This window comes from Dipodomys merriami, unplaced genomic scaffold, assembly GCF_024711535.1.
Source record: "Dipodomys merriami isolate MVZ:Mamm:240054 unplaced genomic scaffold, mDipMer1.0.p SCAF_22, whole genome shotgun sequence".
In the NCBI taxonomy this organism is placed as follows: domain Eukaryota; kingdom Metazoa; phylum Chordata; class Mammalia; order Rodentia; family Heteromyidae; genus Dipodomys; species Dipodomys merriami.
In genome coordinates, this window is record NW_027203604.1 from 4807421 (window position 1) to 4827720 (window position 20300).

General features: G+C 34.4%; 1 protein-coding gene across 41 annotated transcripts in view; it reads left to right on the forward strand.

Moving 5' to 3' along the window:
• Positions 1-20300, forward strand: part of Ptprd (protein tyrosine phosphatase receptor type D) — a 2013525-nt gene that overhangs the window by 768227 nt on the left and 1224998 nt on the right. For all 41 annotated transcript variants that reach the window (XM_070033182.1, XM_070033181.1, XM_070033197.1 and 38 more), the window contains one exon: positions 3351-3389. The gene's annotated coding sequence lies outside the window, so the exon portion shown is untranslated. The remainder of the gene's footprint in view (positions 1-3350; positions 3390-20300) is intronic.

The window sequence follows — 20300 nt, forward strand, 5'->3', positions numbered from 1 at the left end:
ATAAGGAAAACCATGGGACCTGGCTTACTTCACTTAATATAATTTTTTCCAAGTCTTTCCATTTCCTAACAAATGGGGCAATGTCATTCTTTCTGATGGAGGCAGAGAATTTCATTGGGTATATATACCACATTTTCTTGATCCATTCATCTTCTGAGGGGCATCTGGGTTGGTTCCATATCTTAGCTATGGTAAATATGGTAAATAGTTGTCACCCTTCACCAGAATCAACTCCAAATGGATCAAAGACCTCGGAGTCAAAGCAGACACTCTGAAAACATTACAGGATGGAATAGGAGAAACCCTAGGTCTCCTTGGCGAAGGCCAAAATTTTCTTAATAGTGACCCAGAAACACAACAAATCAAAGAAAGGTTAGACAAATGGGATTGCATGAAATTGCAGAGCTTCTGCATGGCAAAGGACATAGCTAGCAAGATCAATAGAAAGCCCATGGACTGGGAGAAGATTTTCACTAGCCATACAATGGACAAGGATCTCATATCTAAAATATACTTAGAACTCAAAAAATTAAATCCCCCAACAACAAATCCTCAAAGAAACAAACTGCCTGATAAATAAGTGGGCTAAAGTCTTAAAGAGAAACTTCTCGGAAGAGAAAAGGATGGCCAATAGACACATGAAGAAATGCCCAACCTCCCTAGTCATAAAAGAAATGCAAATCAAAACAACATTGTGATACCACCTCACCCCAGTTAGAATGGCTATAATCAAGAACTCTAATAACAACAGATGCTGGAGGGGATGTGGACAGAAGGGAACCTTACTGCATTGTTGGTAGGAATGTAAACTTGTTCAACCACTTTGGAAAGTAGTATGGAGATTCCTCAAAACACTCCACATAGAGCTCCCCTATGACCCAGCAATCCCACTTTTGGGCATTTACCTGAATGATCACAAACAAGGCCATACTAAAGCTTGTTATGTTTTTTAAACAGAAAATAAATGTTGGCAGTAATTGATAGTGGTAGAAAATATCTTGTAGGCATAACATTTCCTCAAGTTAAACATTTCTATATCATCCAAAAATTGATATCCAAGAGGATTGAACACATATACACATAAATAACCCTAATGTAGACTGGTTCATAAAAACTTTATTCATAATAGACAATAAGTGGAAATTACCCTCTCCATAAATCATATAATATATATACACATATATGTCTCTATACACATATCAATATACACATATTGTGTTTGTTGCAGACACACACAAACATATACATGTATATTTATGTATACATATAGACAGTGACAGCACGGCAAAGCTTCTATGTTTTGCTTATCTTCTAATTCTTTTCTGAGATAAAACTACATGGATCTTCACTCTGTTATATTTTGTTGGTGTATGTTTGTATAATAACATATTTATGTGCATGTATGTCTCTGTGTATATACTTTCTGTGGCTCATAATTCACAACAAATAAAATCTATGATTTTAAGTTATTTATTTTTATGTTTTAAGTTATATTTTCATGTTTCAAGTTATTTAAGTTATTTTTTATGGCTCTCATGAACACAGCTAAGACCCAGGAACATGACTTTTAAGACAACTTATTAGAAACAACGCTGGAAGATTCTGAGAGCTCTCATACTACAGCACGATCCATTATTGGGCTTTTTTCTCCATGAAGCATTTTCTCCCCAAATATTAGTCCTTAATGAAAGAATTTTAATAGCTTCATTGAGAATAATTTGTTACTAATTATTAGTTCAACATTATGGACCAATCATTCATATTCAGGCCAAATAGAAATAACCATCCTTATAATTTATAACAGTAATATGGACTCGTGTGTATCTAAACAAATATAAAACCATATAGAAGCTGGGTGCCGGTGACTCACATCTGTACTCCTAGCTACTCAGGAGCCTGAGATCTGAGAATCGTGGTTCAAAGCCAGCTCAGGCAGGAAAGGCTGTGAGACTCTTATGTCCAATAAACCACCAAAAACCGGAATTGGCCTTGTGGCTCAAGTGGTAGAGTGCTTACCTTGAGCTGAAGAGCTGAGGGACAGTGCCCAGGCCCAAAGTTCAAGCCCCACGACCGACAAAAAAAAAGAAAAGAATAGTTTCAGTTCCTTGACACTTTTGTATGCTCTCCATTCTCTATTATATGTTCTATTACTCATACGATATACAGTTCCAAATTTGAGTCCCAAGGCAGAAAGTAAAGGCTACCATCAAAACAGAATCTCCTTTGTTTTATAATAATAATGGCTAGAAGTTCAATATTTCTGCTCAAACACAGGGACAGGCAGTCATATTTGCAAAAGGTCTCATAATGTTTGCCTTTGCCTTTACACAAGACAACATTTATAAAACATTTGCAGCCCATGTCAGGTGCTGGGCCTTCTCTAGGGAATTTGTGCTGTTCAACTATTGCCTTTCATTTGAACTTCAAACACCTTTAAAAATAGAGGCTACATTTTGATATCTTTTCAAAATTTAAAAAGCCTTTTTGTTTTCATCATTATACTATCTGCCATGGATTTACTTTTCACAAATGAATCAAAGGTAAAACTAATTATCTGATACAAAGGCCTGGAATTTTCAAATGAAGCTTTGGTATGGTTTACTCATGATGAAATTAAATACATGTACTTACTATTAGAGAACTTAAATATGATAATATTCTTCCTATAACAGGATGAGAGAATTAACTTTATATTTTTGTATTCATCTGAATAATTGAGGAATTCTTTCTGGACATAAATTGTGTTTACTTACTTTGCTGCAACAGCAAAATATAATTTGAATCAAATGGTTTATTATTATTACTATGTTTTTTATTATTATTTTGGTGGAAGAGAGGCTTGATTTCACTTTGTTTGCTCAGTTGGCATTGTACTGCTTGAACCATGTCTCCCCTCATGATTTTTGCTGGTAATTTTGGAGATGAAGTGTCTGAAACTTTTCTATCTGGTTTATAGGTCAGGTGCCCAAATGAATCAAATACCTTTTAAGTGAAAAGCATATTTGTTTTTAGGAAGATGATTTTCAAAATTATTTCACATCTCTGCAATATTTGTAGCGATGTCATAGAAACGTTATATTTTGCTATCTAAAAAAAAAAACATAGATGGGCTGGGAAGGTAGAGTGGTAGAGTGCTTGCCTAACATGCATGGAGCCCTGGGTTCCATTACTCAGCACTACATAAGCAGAAAAAAGCCAGAAGTGGTGTTGTGGCTCAAGTTGGGGTGCTAGCCTTGAGCTGAAGAGCTGAGGGACAGAGCCCAGGCCCAGAGTTCGGCCCCATAACAAAAAGAACAGCAACAACAAAATACATAGATGACTTAATTATATTCTTTTGTTTTTTTTATCAGGCTTGGACTCCTGGATCATCTGATGACTTCAAAAATCTGGTATGTTTTCTTTGTGTTTTGTTGGTGATGCTATTAGTTTTCGGCTATTTTTATGTTCTTTGTATTAACCTCTCTAAGAAGCTTCTCATTCTACTTCAGGCTTATCTTTTTTCTTAATCCTCTTCTTTTTTTTTCTCCCCGGAGGCTGAATCTGATAAAGCTGTCACAAAGCTGGTCAATTTTGTCTTAACCCAGGTTGAATGATCTAGTTAGTCCTCATATTCAATCTCAAGAGTCAGGATAACATTCCAAAGGTTGCATTTGATTTATAAGGATTCTTGAGAAAACAAAAGTCACCACTAATCGCTGGTGCTTATGGCTTAAACCTATTTTCCTAGCTATTCAGGAGGCTGAGTTTTGAGGATTCAGGGTTGGAAGCCAGCCAAGGCAGGATTGTGTGAGGTTCTCTTTTATCTCCAATTAATCACTGTAAAAGCTGTTAGTGGCACTGTAGCTCAAGTGCTAGAGCACTAGCCTATGCAAAAAGGTGCTCAGGTTCAATACCTAGGCCCAGAGTTTGAGCCTCCGGTGGGACCAAAACAAACAAAAAACACCAAAGAAATAAAAAAAATCAACCTCACCACTCAGAAACTAAAATAGAGAAAGGACTGATGAGTATGCCTAGAAACTATCAATTTGAAATTGATAGTTCTTTTCAACTATCAATTGAGGCACATACAACAATAAGATTTAAGCTACAGGAAAGTGATATATTAACCAAATTTTTGAAAGTTTTCAGCTTTTATAGTCTAAGGCTAGGAATTCTCTGGTTATGATTCTATTACTTCTCATGTGGCAATTCTCAAAAATCTTACAGCATTTACCTGGTATGTGTGTTTTCTAGGACTGCTAAAGATGTTTTGCACAACTAAAAAGCTAATTGCTGAGATGACTTTTTTATTTTCCAGTCTTGGGGTTTGAACTCTGGGCCTGGCACAGTGCCTGAGCTCTTCAGCTCAAGACAAGTGCTCTACAACTTGAGGCACAGCGCCACTTGCCACTTCTGGTTTTCTGGTAGTTAATTGGAGATCAGAGTCTCAGGGACATTCCTTCCAGGGCTAGCTTTGAACTGCGATCCTCATATTTCTGCCTCCCAAGTAACTAGGATTACATGTATGAGCCACTGGTGCCCTGCTGAGATGACTTTTTGATGAATTATGTAATTGTATGTAGTAGCCTAGCATTCATTTTTAACTCCACCCAGTCCTTTATTTCTCCAAATATTATTTAAGTATTGTTTGTATTCCAATTCACACACTCGCCCATACTATTCTGAATCTATTCAAGATTATAAGGCATATTTCTTCTTATATTTTATGTTATTTGCTATCACAAATACTGTGGTTTAAATTCTGTATATTTGTGGGTTCTTTGCTTTGTTTCCTGATGACCCTGATAACACTCACTGAACCAGAGTATTACAAATTTTAACTTGATGGATTGCAATCATGTCTCCAATTTTGCTGAGTTAGGATGCAAGAGTTGAGCATCTTCTTATGGAAGACCATTATCTCCCACTCTCAAATGTTTCTAGGGTATCTCAATAGGTACCTAATCAAAATTCTGTCTCAATATGATCCTCTCACCTTGATTTTCCATGTTGTTATTACTTTTCCAAATTCACACCTCCTTTACACAAGAACACTTTTGATAGCAGACTGTCCTGTTTAGCAAATATTGTTTGAAGAATTGAGATTTACCAAACTGTGCATACAATAGTTAAACTTATCTATAAATTCCATGACACTCGAGTCACTGCACCAGGACTTTTGAAGTGTACACATACACTTTCTTTATCTAGTCCTGTGTTGATGGGTACTTACGCTGATTCTGTAACTATAGCATTGTTAAGGGAGCTGCAGTAAATATAGGTATGTAGATATCCCTGTTGGGGTCTGACTTATTATTTTTCAGGTATAGCCCCAAGAATGGTACAGCAGAGTCAGATGGTTATTTAACTTTGTTATTTCATTTTTGAATTTAAATACATTTGTAGTAAGAGTAGTTTCATTGGGTTAATTCCATACATGCACAGAGTGTGTACTTTGAACAAACCTACCCCTTCCAACACATTTTTACTCCTTTTTCTTGCAATTTTCCTCTTTTTCAAACATCATTTGGTGAACTTTAATATATTGTATATGGGCATGCATCTGTGTTAACTATTGTGGTATAAATTCCATCTTTCCAAGAGTAATTTTTTTTCAGGATCACACAGTTTTGACAGTTTTCCCTGTATTATATCACCTACCCTATCCATGTGCCTGCTTTTCATTGAGCAGTTTTTCAAGCTTATTAAAGGAGGTAGCAAGGCCAACTTGCTATTTACTGCAGCATGCTGGACGTATTGGTCTGTGCTTAAGAATTCCTTAATAAATTTAATCAAAGTTGACGAACTTGGGATTTCATTCCTACTTTAAAAATGAAACTTTAAAATTTTATTACTATAATATTAACTTCTTCTTAGTTATGATTTTTCAAAGAAAGCAGTGGAATAAACATGAACAATGACCAAGGTCATTAATTGAAAATATTCTGAAATATTATGATATATTCTAGAATATTGTTTTTGTAGTACATCTTGAAATAAGAGAAAAAAATAAAATTCAAACCAGAGTGCTATCTAAATATAAAAGATAGCATGCAAACTAATATTCAAATTGAATGCATAAAATATACTCTATTAAGTTACCATATAAGTCTCAAACTAAAAAGTAATATTTATTCAGTAACTAACTGCCAGCAATAACATTTTATTTCAATATAAAGAACAAATATTACCTACATAGAAGTTGAAATATTTACAGAATATCTTATTGCAGCATTTTTTTTACTTATGTAAGCTATTTAATGCTTATGATTCACTGAGTTTTGTATCTATCTGTGTAATTGTGCAATTTGTTCCAATTCATAAATGTTATTTTCTGCACCTGGAGTTTGGACCTTTGGAGAGGTCAAGAGACTAACATATGCACAATGATGTATGGTTGAAAGGAACTCAAGTTGGAAGCATTCATTGTCTATCAGGTGCAATGTTCACTGTTTATACATATAGTAAAATTTCAGCCTCAGCTCTGAAATCACATCATTAACAAATTCAGAGGCTGAGATTTTAGTGTAATTTTTGCATCCAAAGATGATACTGAAATATCCTTACTAAAGTAAGATTTTAGTGAATCTCAATTCTGCCTGTTTTCAGCAATAACCTTGATATGTAGTCCTCAAGAAAATTCGTACATTAGTTTAAAGTGAGATTTCATTTATTGTACCTTTACATTTATTAAAGGAAAAAAAATGACAACTGCTTATTTTAAATTCCAAGATGAAAAATCCTACCAGGTGCATATTTTGAACACATATGCAAACATCTTTTATATATATAAAACCCTTCAGGTCTGGGAAGGTAGCTCAGTGGTAGAGTGCTTTCCTTGCATCCATGAGGCCCTGGGTTCAATTCCTCAGCACAACATAAGCAGAAAAAGCTGGAAGTGGTGCTGTGGCTTAAGTGGTAGAGCACTAGCTTTGAGCTGAAGAGCTGAGGGACAGTGCCCAGGCCGAGTTCAGGCCCCAAGACTTAATCCTTCAGAAGGCAAATAATGGTGAATACTGGAAACTCATTCATGTTCTCTATTTTAAATACTTTTTTATTGTAAAAATACTGTACAGAGGGGTTACAGTTACATGAGCAAGGTAATTAGCACATTCCTATCAAGCATTGTTACCTCCTCCTTTGTTTTTCCCCTACCATCCCTTCCTTCCCACCTCCACAACTACGTTCCCCCCTCCTACCCTGCCCGCCCCCTCCCTTCGCTCCCTTTCCCCCCACCACCCTGCCTAAATTGTAAAGTTCATTTTTCAACCTAGTGTCTTGTACATCTCATTGTTACAACGGGTCGACCTGTATCCCTATTTAAAAATTTTGTTTTTTCCCTTCCCCTCCCCAAATTAGTGTTCTCAATTTTTAAATGCAAATTTTATGTAAGTTTGGACATCTTGCATTTCTGTTATAATATGGTAGGCAAATTTCAAGTAATACTCAGGTGGTTAGCATTAGTCATGAACTTTATTTCAAAGAAAACAAATTATTCAACTGTACTACTGCATTTCAAAAAAATCTGCCTTCTGTCTATAGGGCTTTAAATGTTTCTTTAATAATGTACAAATGCACAAATGCTATAAATTACTTTCCCTTAAAAAATTAAATGTTTGAATATCAAGACTGTAATTTAGTGGCATGTACCTAGTGCGTATAAGGCCTTGGCCCTATGAGATTCCTACACTGCACAATAAAAAAATAAAAATTTTGTTGTACATTAGTTGGTGTTTTCTAGGGTTTTTATGTTGTATGTATGGATAAGAGAGAATGACATTTACCTAGCTTGCTTCCCAATCTTTTATTTTCTAAAATAGATATGAAAGTATAGAAATTTCACCCTTGTATACAATTATTACCATTGTTGGTATGGGTGTATATTATTAGGGTAGAGACATAAATCATGTTGAGATTTAAGTACGGAGCCATTTATTTGTTAATTAATTTATTTTTCTCAAACTTTGAAGGAGTATTTGGTGCAAACATTCTGATAATGATTAGATAATATAAAACCACTAAGGTGTGGCTTTGATTTCATGGACCTTCCTTTTTAGTTAGGCAAAATTAAGTTGTTTATTTACTTATTTTTAATTTGATAGCAAATAAAATTTTGAGGCGTTGGCTACCACACACACGTGTGTGTGTGTGTGTGTGTGTGTGTGTGTGTGTGTGTGTGTGTGTGTGTACTAGGTCTTGAACAAGAAGACTCATGCTCTCTCCCTTTCTCCCTTTCTTTCTTCTTTCTTTCTTGATTCCTTTATCCACTCAAGGATAGAGGGCTACCTCTTGAAATATGTTTGTACTTCCAGGTTTTTGCCTTACTTCGTTGAAGTACCAAGCTAATGGAAACTATAAGGCATATAAGAAGTACTACTAGTACTAGAACAGCAGAATGTGGGGCTCCTTGCTGTGTTGCATATTAAGGAGATGTTCTTTTCCCACTTTGCAGTTAGGCGTGGGCATGGGATTTCTTCTGACTCAGAAAAAAATAAACCGTATCATTCATTTGCAGATTATTTAAAACACAGGCTAGTTTTTCCAGTCTCTTTATGCCTATGTAGAAGAGGCTGTAGAGGAGGCACCAGTTAGAGATGGTGGAGCCACAAAGCTCAACAGCCCATTCTATGTCACTGATGGAAGACAGCTACTGTGGAAACACCTAATTCCATCACCCACTTATAGAAAAAGACGACATTTCTGTGCCTTAAGCTCCTGAGCTGCTTTCTGTTTTATTTTACTTTATGACAGCTGTATGAAAATTGACCAAAGTAATCAAATGGGCCTCAAGATTATGATACTATACTTTTATAGTGATACTAGTATCTACAAACATATTTCCATGGGCATACTTTGTCAATTTTATTTTAGGCTTGAAGTAACTTTTTCCTTTACTTCACTAAATAATCTGAGCTACCATTTGTTTTTGGCAGTCAAGTTAACCCTTTCACTAATAAAATAAAATTTTCAGTAACACATTACTAGAACTCAGTATTATTCATATACCAAAGGTCTCAAAGTAATGAAACATAAAACAGGGAAAAATAGTCAGGTACCAGTGGCTGAAGCCTGTAATCCTAGCTACTCAGGCAGCTGAGATCCGAGGATCATGGTTGAAGGCAGCCAGGCAGGATAATCTGTGAGACTCTTATCTCCAATAAACTACTGAGAAAAAACTGGAAGTAGTGCTGTGGCTCAAGTGGTAATGCACAAAGAGGCTCAGGGACAGCACCCAGGCCCTGAGTTCAAGCCCCAGGACCTGCAAAAGTAAAAAATAAAATAAAATAAAATAAAAAGAATAAGATAGGGAAAATACACAAGACACATCTAAATTCAAAAAGCTAAACTTTCTTGTGCAATCTGCACTGCATTCTTTCAGTGCCATTTTTAGTTCTTTCATCCTAATTGTTCTTACATAACAATACATGTTAAATAAACCCAACAAACAATTCTTTCCTGACTTAGAAGGGTCGCTGGGTCTTAGATGGTTTTATTTTGGTGCATTCCCCAGGTAACTATGCTCAGTCCTTACTGCATTTGTTAGAATGACCTATACAAACCCTCCTCCCATTGGCTCCTTTTGCTTTTTCTCCTAAAAGTCTTCCTGTGATGTTTCAGCTTTACTTTTGGAAAGCCAGGCTAATTTAAATGCCACCAACATGCCCAAGGAGCATCATTTCTGCAATAGCTAATTAGTTAAACATCACCTATTTTCTTCATACACAGGACTGGAAATCAAAAATAATTGTATACAATTACCTGGAATTGAAAGGACTTAAATTTATTGCTAAGGAAGGGGGCAAAACAAATTATGCCTCATAAAATATTTCATGTCAATCACTAATAGCCTCTAAAATAGTCATGGGACATGAAAAGCCACCTCCATAATGTTTATTCAACTTTTGTGAATCAGAGTCACTGCATCAGGGACTCAGTCTGACCTGACATGTCACATCTCCACAATAATTTCCATTCACCAAGGGTCTATGTGTTCCTCTCATCTAATCTCAACTTTATGATGGAGTTCAAAAAGCTTCACAGGGTAACACATTCCATTTTCAGAAGAATACTAGTATTTAAATAGGTTTCCCTTGCATTAAGGAAAAAAACATATTTTATGTAGGTTGTTCACCTGTCAGGCTGCGACAAAACTCATGTACTAGTCAATAAAACTCCAGAATTAAGTTTAAATAGTGTCCACAATTGAACTAAATAGACGATTATCCTTTCAGTGGAAATTAAATTTCCTATCTTTAACTTGTTGACCATCTGATATAGAATATTAATAAATACTTTTGTGAAAACAACTGAAATAGTAACTTTAATAAGTCTAATGTCATCTTATCTATAATAGTATTGATATATTGTAGGAATATTTTGTGGTTAATGAAGCATGGCATTCCCTGTGTGATCTCTTGCCTCCTGTTCTAAATCAAGCTGTTCTTCTCCAGGTATTCACAAAAATAGAAAAACTCCCCTAGTAGGGTTTTTTCTAACTTTTGAATTTTCCTATTTAGTGTTCTCTGTTCTACTATGCTACCTTCTCTCTTTGGTATCCAACCCACTGAGCTTACTAAAAAAGTGTCATGGGGACTGGATATCAGGGAAATGTGACAATTTGCAAAATTAATGATTCTGTCAACTTTGCATCTTCTCTGTTTTTGAGAGTGCTAACACAAGTCTACTTTTCACAAGCCTTAATACAGTCTCATGTCAAAGAAAAATACCTATGTAAAAATAGCTGCCTACTAACTCATTAAGACATTTGAAGATATACATTTCTATATATCACTTCTATTTTCTACTTGATGCTGTCCTAACTTATGTGTTTTTGTTTTCTTTGTTTATTTCTGCCATGACTTAGATTTAAACTCAGGGCTGCACACTCTTGCTTAGATTTTTCACTCAGGCTTGTACTCTACCACTTAAGCCATTCCTTCACTTCCAGCATTTCCCTGGTTAATTGGAAGTAAGTATTTCAAGGATTTGTTTGATTGGGATGCCTTTGAATTTCAATCCTCAGATCTCAGCTTCCTGAGTAGCATGAGTAAACATGAGTTTCTAACACCCTGCTAATTTACATTTTTAATTGTATTTTGCAATCTCAAGAACAAAGAAACATTTAAAAAAAAGACTGAAGAAATGGAGTATTAATTTTCCTAGAGCAATATTTTCAGTATAGACTTGCTTAACTAACATTAATATAATTTTTGTGGATTATCACTTACAAATTTTGATTTAGTAACAAATAAGTATCTTTCACTTACCAATTCTATTTTATAGGCACCAAATTTTTCTCTTGACTATGCCAGGTTATTTGCTGTTACTCTATTTTCCAAATGTTTATATTCTATACCTTTATTTAGGACTTCTTTTTACCAAAGGAAATAGCTCTAATAATGGATTGAAATCAATATTCCCCCAGAACACTAATTTCCAGAAAGATATGTCATATAAGATTTTGTCATTTCTAATTTTGACATTATAGCTTTGATATGTTGAGTTGAAACCCTTATGAATAACTAAAGATAATAAGAATAAACATCATTATATATATGCATACATACATATGCACAAAAATCTTGGTCTTTCCCACTCATTTTTTAAAGATGTCAGATTGTCTGTCTTAAGGGCAACTGCTCATTCTGTAAGAAAGTGGTCCCAGTAGCATGATTCATAATATCAATATTAATAATATGACTAATGTGCCCTCCAACACAGAACACATTGATGACCGGGGCAGCAGATAGCTAGAGTTTTGAGAACAGTTCATGCTACTTCAATGTACAGCTCCAAAATAATTCTACCAGAAAGCGTTGAAATACAATACAGAAATGGTCCAGAATCCTAGAATGAGATTAGCCAAAATATTAATGAACTTGAATCATTAATTTCCATAGAAGAATTAGTATCTCTCAGCCAAACATGTGTTTTTCCTACCCATATGCCAAGTTTAAGGTCTTGAGTCAAAATGTCTTGGTGTGTTGAAATGGGACTTTTATAGAATAATGGCACCCAATTCAAGTGTCATTGTGGCATGTGCTTGTTCTGATTCTTTTCAAGAAGCAAGACTTTTTTTTCATAAAAACATCACAGTCCTTATTCTTGTTCCTGAATTTGCCAAACATTGTCATTTCAGGATACCATTTAATGCTAGTGTTTAACAAAATTTATTTTGAGCATTTATTGGAAACATACCCTATGCTTTATAGCTTTTCAACTCAATTAGTATGTTCTTCAGTGCCTTCTTTGAAAAGATTCCTAACCCATTGTCATCACTTCCCATGTTATTTCTTCCCACACTGTTTCAATACAGCAAAAGGAGCCAGATTTTCTCAGTAGGAGTAAGCTCCTTGAGAGTAAATCCTATATGGAGATTCCATGGAACCTTTGAAGTCACTGCTGCCACATTTAATTCAAAACAATCTTAAGTAATTCTATGTATATTCAGTACTCTTCACAGATTTTTCTAAACGCTGTCCAGATTTCAGATATTTCCTTTCATGTTCTTAAGTAAATAGGAAGTTAAAACATGGAGTGACTTATCCTTAGTTCGAATATCTATAGTAAAAATGGCATATTTCTGGAGGAACGTCTTTATAGGCCTTAAAATTCGATTGCTGGACATTTATACTTCTGACTTCTACTGTAACTTTGACAAATCCAGACCTTAGATTTATCATCTGTAAAATGAGAGCTCAGGAGTCAATTGCTTCTAGTTGGGAAGATCCATTTCACATGGAGAGTCTCACCCCTTTCCACTTTTGTATATGAGTAAACAGCTACAATATATCTTCTTATATTCCCACTAAATTTCATAGAGGTGAAGAACATGAAACACTTGGTAGCATCATTTTATTTTGTTTTTAAGATGGTTCCTCTGCCTCATTTTCATATTTTGATGTTAGTTTCTTTTATGAAAGAAAATGCTTTGATATAGTTTTATTGAAAATAAAAACAATAACACACCTGTTTTATTTATGTTTACTTATATATATGTATGTACATACACATACAGACATACATGCATATATATACACATATATATGTATATATGTGCATACATATATATGTATGATGTATATGTGTATGCTGGTCCTGGGGTTTTTGAACTCAGGGCCTGAGTGCTGAGCCTCGCTTTTGTGCTGAAGGCTAATGCCATATCACCTGAGCCATAGCTTCATTTCAAGCTTTTGTGGTGGGTAACTGGACATAAGAATCTCACAGATTTTCTTGCCTGGGCTGGCTTTGAACTATAATCCTCAGAACTCTAGAGCTAGGGTATGAACCACCTATGCCTGACATTAAATAGTTCATGCTTATTTTATGTGTACCATTTTCTTCCCTTTTATATAAAGGGATTAATTATTTAAATAACCATAGTTTATCCCCAATAGTCAGTTCATCTTAGTAACAAAAGGACATTTTGAAGAGCTAAGAATGTTTAGAATTTATTCTCAATTTTATGTTAAAATGGAGTTTTCGCAAACTTTCTGTACTAGTTTATTTTTTTATTTCTGTGAAGTGAATTTTTATTCTTTGCTTTGTCATCAGTTTGGTTTTCTCAATTGATTTTGCTTCAAAGATATATAACTTCACTTTTTTGGCAAAGAATTATTCAATGATCTCAATTACATTACTAAACAATCAATATTTTACTCTCCATTTAAGCTAATGAAATGGAATTCTTCCTGTCCTTATAGTTATATTCAATGACAAAATATGTTCTATGTCAATAATAAGAATATATAAATTATCTTATATTGGCCCAGAATTGCATGACTATGACCAGAACTCATGTGAATCCATGAAACTTTCAAGTTGACTTTGCATTACTAGTCTAGGCTACACTGGAATAATATAATGTTCCAGCAGTTGTTTCAATACTATGCAAGGTCCTTCTTAATCCAGTTATCTTGCTTGGTAAACAGCTTCCTATATTTCAGAACTTATGGTAGTCTTATGTTAAAGCAAAATTTAGGTCAGTTAAGAGTAAGAAAGGGCATGCAATCCTGGTAGAAAATACTGTTCTAGTTGTCTGATATTGATAAGCCTGGATTCAATACTCATTATCCCCAAAACAAAACAAAACAGTAGAAAATAAAAGAAGTGGAAGGAAGGAAGGAAGGAAGGAAGGAAGGGAAAATAATAAGCAAAAATAAAAAAATGGAACTGCATTCAGGTAGGTAAATCTATGGTCCCTTTTTCAGTATGCTAAATTGAATTCAATAAATTGTTTTGCAACAAGTTAGACCACTTATTTGAAAGTGTATACTCTGTCCATTATACCATTTGCCTAACTATGTACCTTATTTCAGAAACAAAAACGTTCTTATTTGTAGATGGAAACAACCTTCCTCAGATTCCTTTCTAGAGAATTTCAGCACTTAATACAGACCAAATTCTCTCTGTCCCTGTGAGGAAAAAAAAAAAAAAACAAAAGCAGGAAGGGAACAAACAACAGTAAACATCATGTTCCTTCTTTGGAAAGAGATGAAATGATCTGTGAGTCCCTGGGCTCATTTTTCTAAATCCACTAACATTTCAATAGCCAGTTCAGATTTAGTCCTTGGTAAAGTCTCACAATGTCACAGGTATATCTTCTTGGTCTTCATGATGGTTAATTTATGATTCAAACTATGTGTTTTGTACTTAGTGCAATTTATTCATACAATGTTTTGTGCATATTGGTAATTCCTCTCCCCTCCATTCACTGCAGTTAAACAGGTCTGAACATTTCTCTCTGTCTCTTCTTTTAAATAATGTGTATTTTAATCTGATTTTTGCTGACTAATCAAAATCATGATCACTTTCCTTATCATAATCACCTAGGTCCTTAATTTTGTTTGCCTTGGTCTTGTTTCAATAAATAAGAGTATAGAGGTTTGTTGCTACATAAACAGAAGGATATTCTATTTGAAATTGCTTAGAAATAAGCTGCAAGGTTAGGATTTTTTTTTCATTTTTAAAGAACTAAATGTGGGCTCAGAGCAGTTGTTCATTTACCAAAGTAGAATAAACTTGCCTGTGTACAATTATTTTATTAAAATGTTTGGATGTGGCTAATAAATGCTAAGTATTAAAATTGTTTGCCCGGAAACTGAGCAAATCAAAGTGAATGAGATTCCTGGCTATATTAGTAGCCAAATTAATTGTTCGTCCATGTTGTGATTCCCTCATTCATCATAGTCTTCATTTTTCCATTCTCTCCATCAGTGGGGAACTCACCAGCCTCCAGTGAATGCAACTACCTCTAAGGTTATGTGGAAGCATTTGACTTAGGCCATAGATGGCATTTCAGACCTCTTATTTATTCTTTTGGCATTTTGTGTTTCAAGTGTTCAAAGGGGTCAGAACATTGAAATGAATCTGGAAACCATGGAAGAAACTAAGAAGAGCTTTTTTTTCTACCATAGTTTGAATAATTGTCTATTTTTGTATTTGAAGTACACCTGTATGTTTAAGACTGGCAGTTCATCACAGGATAGTTGTTTTATGTAGCAGATATTTGCTGTCAACAATTCTTGCATTTTAGAGTGCCTTCCTTGACAAGCTTGGGAAGGAACTTTTTCTCATGGGTTAGTGCTCCTCCTTCCCTGCAGGTTTAATTTGTTTCTGACTGAAGGAGAGCATCATGCTTTTGGCAGTGTGCAAATTAAAAATATTAATGAACTGAGGTAAAAAGCAGAAGATTTTTTTATTAAATCACAATCAAAATTTATGTTCCTATCTCAAAGTTGCTAGCCTGTCAGTGTGTCCCTAGGCGCAAGCAATAGGGAATAAAATCTGATGGATTTCATTTCTTTGCACTATGGTTTTTGCTGATTTCTTTTAGCAAAGGGGAACTGTTACTATTTCCCTTTTCCATTCAAATAGCTACTTAATGAGAGTCAAAGTATTTGAGTGGGTAGTTTTCATTATTATTATTATTATTATTATTATTATTATTATTATTATTATTATTTACATTTGCTTGAAAATTCCATAGAAACTCAAAATTAAAGTCTACTGGTTAAACAGCAAGGAAAAGTTTGTTTGAACTTTGAATTTTCCTAAACTGTTGCAACACAAATGCTGGATTGAATGCCAAAGGAAATTTACTTGAATATACACATCAAAATGACAGTGTTTCTGGCTTATTTTCCCAGTGAACAAAGCCCTTCACATCATTGGATTCAAAGTTTTACTTGGCAATCATTCCATGGTTCTAAAACAGACCTGGTTAATTATGTGGGCTATGTGAATGCATCTCTTTTGTCATCCATATTAAGAAAGCTGTTCAAATTAAACAAGATTTCTTAATCTCCACACTTGAAACATTGTAGGATGTATAGTGGCATTCCTGCCTCCTACCTACCACATGGTATAATAACCTACACATTCTAATATTTCTAATGTCTCTTGACATTGTGAAACTCACAGCCTGTAGGATGAAGTGTCTCTGGGATATTACGGATATAGCTCTTGAATTCTTCACTGTCAGCATGTTTTTCAACTCTGAGAATTAGTTATTAAAACAAGTTAACAAGACATGTGTTATTGTTTCTCATATAACTTTACTTTTGGGGGTTTTATTGTTGTTTGTAGAATAGTAACATATTTATAAACTCGTAGCCAGAAAATAAATAGAAATAAAGCACATACATTATCAAATAATTATAATATGCTCGTGTGTGTGTGTGTGTGTGTGTGTGTGTGTGTGTGTGTGTATGCAATATCTACCTTGTACCAGTACAAGATAATTGACACCTAAGTTATTCATGATAGTAACCTGGATAGATAATTTTCTGGTTGTTCTCACAATAAAAACAAATGATCTTTTAAGCTAAAAGAGAGGTTTCAGTTTGACAATATGACTAAATTAGTATGACTCCTTTGTAAATAGAAATTTATAATTTTCTATGAATCTTTTAAATTAACAAAACCAGAAACTTCATTAAAATTTGCCATGTAAAACTGGTTACAGTAACCTGAATTAAGAAGCCACTCTATTAGTCTATCTTGAGTGGATTTATACTACTGGGGAGAATCAGAATCCTCTAATCTGTCCTTTTGTTTATTTGCCAATAATTGATTTTTTAATATTTTAGACCTAAGTATTTAATAAGTTCTCTAAAAACATTTCCTATTATAATTATATTTGTGTATGGAAAGGTCCCTAAAACTTAAATCTTTAAGCGCTGTGTTGCTGAACTTTTTCAACCACTGATTCACTATTAAAATTCTCCAACTCATTTAGCCTCATTTGAATTCTAGTTTTAATAAGAAAATGAAAAGTGTCATGAGAGAAAATGACATAGCCTTTTATTTATTTTATACTTTTGTAACAGATAACTTATAATGAAGTTCTAAAATGTATTTTGGATACAAATAAATTTAACTCATTCATATATTTCTAATTACCACAAATGTATTCATAGTAATGATAACAAAAATCCAAATGATTTTAAGAAGAAACAAAATGTACCTTGAGATAGCTTATGTTCATTGAGTGTGACCAGCACAACTACTTTCCACTGTCTTCTAGTCTCTTAAGACTAGAATACATAAATATAAATAATGCATAATATATGCAATACATAAACTTATACAAATGCATGTAAAGTATGGGAAAAAAATATCCTAGTCAGCTGAAGTAAGTGGGTTTCCTGAGGAACCATTCTCTCAGGAACATGAAGAAATCAACCACTAGTGAAATCTCCCTAAACTTTCAAAATATGACAAATGGCTGCTTCTGTATAAAAGGTGATGAGAGCACACAGGTCAATAAGACACAGCAAATACTCTTTATATTTTTATGCCTTTAAAATCTGCTTAAATCATTCCTCTTGATAAACAGGAATGATTTGCTACATTACCCACATACTGTCTTTCTCTTTTATAACAGCCAATTGTGAAATGTACTACTTAATAAACAGATGCAAAGGTTTGTAGTTTGTATGAAGATCGATTGCTTATGCGAAATGGAAATGAATACCATAAATCAAAGTGGCTCATTATACATTTCTTGTTTTGTAGCAATTTATCAGTTTTATTTTTAGTTTTTTTTTAAAATTTCCTTTTCTGTTCTGTTCTATAGTTTAACCACCTGAGAGTTGATCTCCTTTATAAAATTTGACTTTACAACAGTAACAGGGCAAAATATGGTATCTTGCCACAAAAGATTAGTGAGAAACTTAGAAGGAGACATTCTAATTAATGATGACTTACCAAGGACATCTAGAAAAATCAATTTAGAAATTTTATAGCTAAGTAAAAAACTTTTACAGGGTCTGGGAAGGTGGCTCAGTGGTAGAGCGCTTGCCTTGCATGACTGAAGCCCTGGGTTCAATTCCTCAGCACCATATAAGCAAAAAGAAAAAAGCCGGAAGTGGTGCTGTGGCTCAAGTGGTAGAGCGCTAGCCTTGAGCTGAAGAGCTGAGGGACAATGCCCAGGCCCAGAGTTCAGGCCCCACGACCGACAAAAAAAAAAAAAAAAACTTTTACAATAAACATTACAGTGTAAACGATGAATAGGAACACATGAGTGATTTAGAGAATTGTAAGCACTGCTGAATATTCATGATTAAACATTTGTATTTAATAATATGTTGTTTAATTTTAGACTATTTCCTTCTACCAGACTATGAATTCTCACTGCCTAACTTATATGCCAGTCTTAACTTTTAAACATTGAGTCTGTCAGAAAATAAAGAGCACAGACTTGCAAAGATGTAGTTACTAGCCGGGTGCCAGGGGCTCACGTCTGTAATCGTAGCTACTCAGGAAGCTGAGACCTGAGGATCAAGGTTCAAAGCCAGACTGGCCAGGAGAGTCCATGAGACTCTTATCTCCAATTAAGAACTAGAAAACCAGAAATGGCACTGTGACTCAAGTGGTAGAGCGCTAGCCTTGAGCTGAAGAGCTGAGAGATAGTGCCCAAGCCCAGAGTTCAAGCCCCACAACAGACAAAAAAAAAAGAAAAAAAAGAAAGAAAGAAAAGATGTAGTTACTGTTGGTATAATTTGTGGAGAGGAATGGAAAAAGCAAATTGTTTAAATAGGGATACAGGTGGACCCATTGCAACAATGAGATGTACAAGACATTATGTCAAAAAACAACTTTTTCAAGGGGATGGGGGATAGGAAGGGATGGGAAGGGGAAACAAAGGAGGAGGCAACAATGCTTGATAAGAAATGTATTCATTACCTTGCCCATGTAATTGTAACCCCTTTGTACGGTATCTTCACAATAAAAAAAAAAGAAGCTCATGCTATAATTGGCACTATCTAAGCAACCTGGAGTGTGCTTGGAAAAGGTTGTGTGCGATTGAGAAAATGGAGAAGAAAAACTCCAGAATTACAGTTTTAGTAAATTGTGTTTCTAAATTTGAGAGTGAGGTAGCCACTGAGTATCAAAGTGCAGAGACAGTGTCCCATTTTGTTTTATCCACTTCATTCTGAATTTAATTTTTATGAACATTCATTCTTACAGAAAAATATGAAGAGCAATGTCTTTGAATGTTATTCACAGAGCCTCTTCACACTTCTATGAAAGTGCTTATAAGCTCATAGATCTTCTCTTACACTGTAAATATAAAACAAATAAAACCCAGTGTGAGTCACTGATGACCTCAGGAAGCTGAGGTCTTGAGGATTGCAGTTTGAGGCTAGGCTAAACAGAAAAGCCCAAGAGATAACATCTCCAAATAGCCAACAAAAAGCCAAGCCAAGGGCTGAGCTAAAGTAATAGAGCAATAGTGTTGAACAAGCAAGCCAAGGAAGCATGGGACCCTGAATTCAAACTATGTCCATGAGAAATAAAAAAAAAAACATGTGTATTGAGAGAAAATAAAAAAATAACTCTCAAAGTCTTGAGACCTAACAATGTCAAAGAATAGCAAAGTGTAACCGTCAATTTACAGTATAGACTAATGACTAGATTTCAGAAGTCCTTAGGCTAGCAAGTACCAGTTCAATGGAACTACATTATCAATAACGATTAATTTGAATTTGAAATGCCTATAAATACAGCACTAAGTATTTAGAATATTTTAGAATATAATGTATTGGCTGTAGGAAAATAATTAATGCCCAGGTGAAACTTTTTTCCTAAGAACTTTACAAATATGTAGCCCATTTTATGACTTCAGAAATGACATATAATGAAGTAGGCAATGATCATAATGCCTTTCCGATTAGTATGACAGCATTATTTATTCCAATTAGTATGACAGCATTATTCAATACTGTTACATATTAAAACAAGCACTCTCCTCTATTTCTCATATTAGCTTTCATCAGTCAAGGATTGAAAATAAAAGGAGGCATCCCCTATCTATG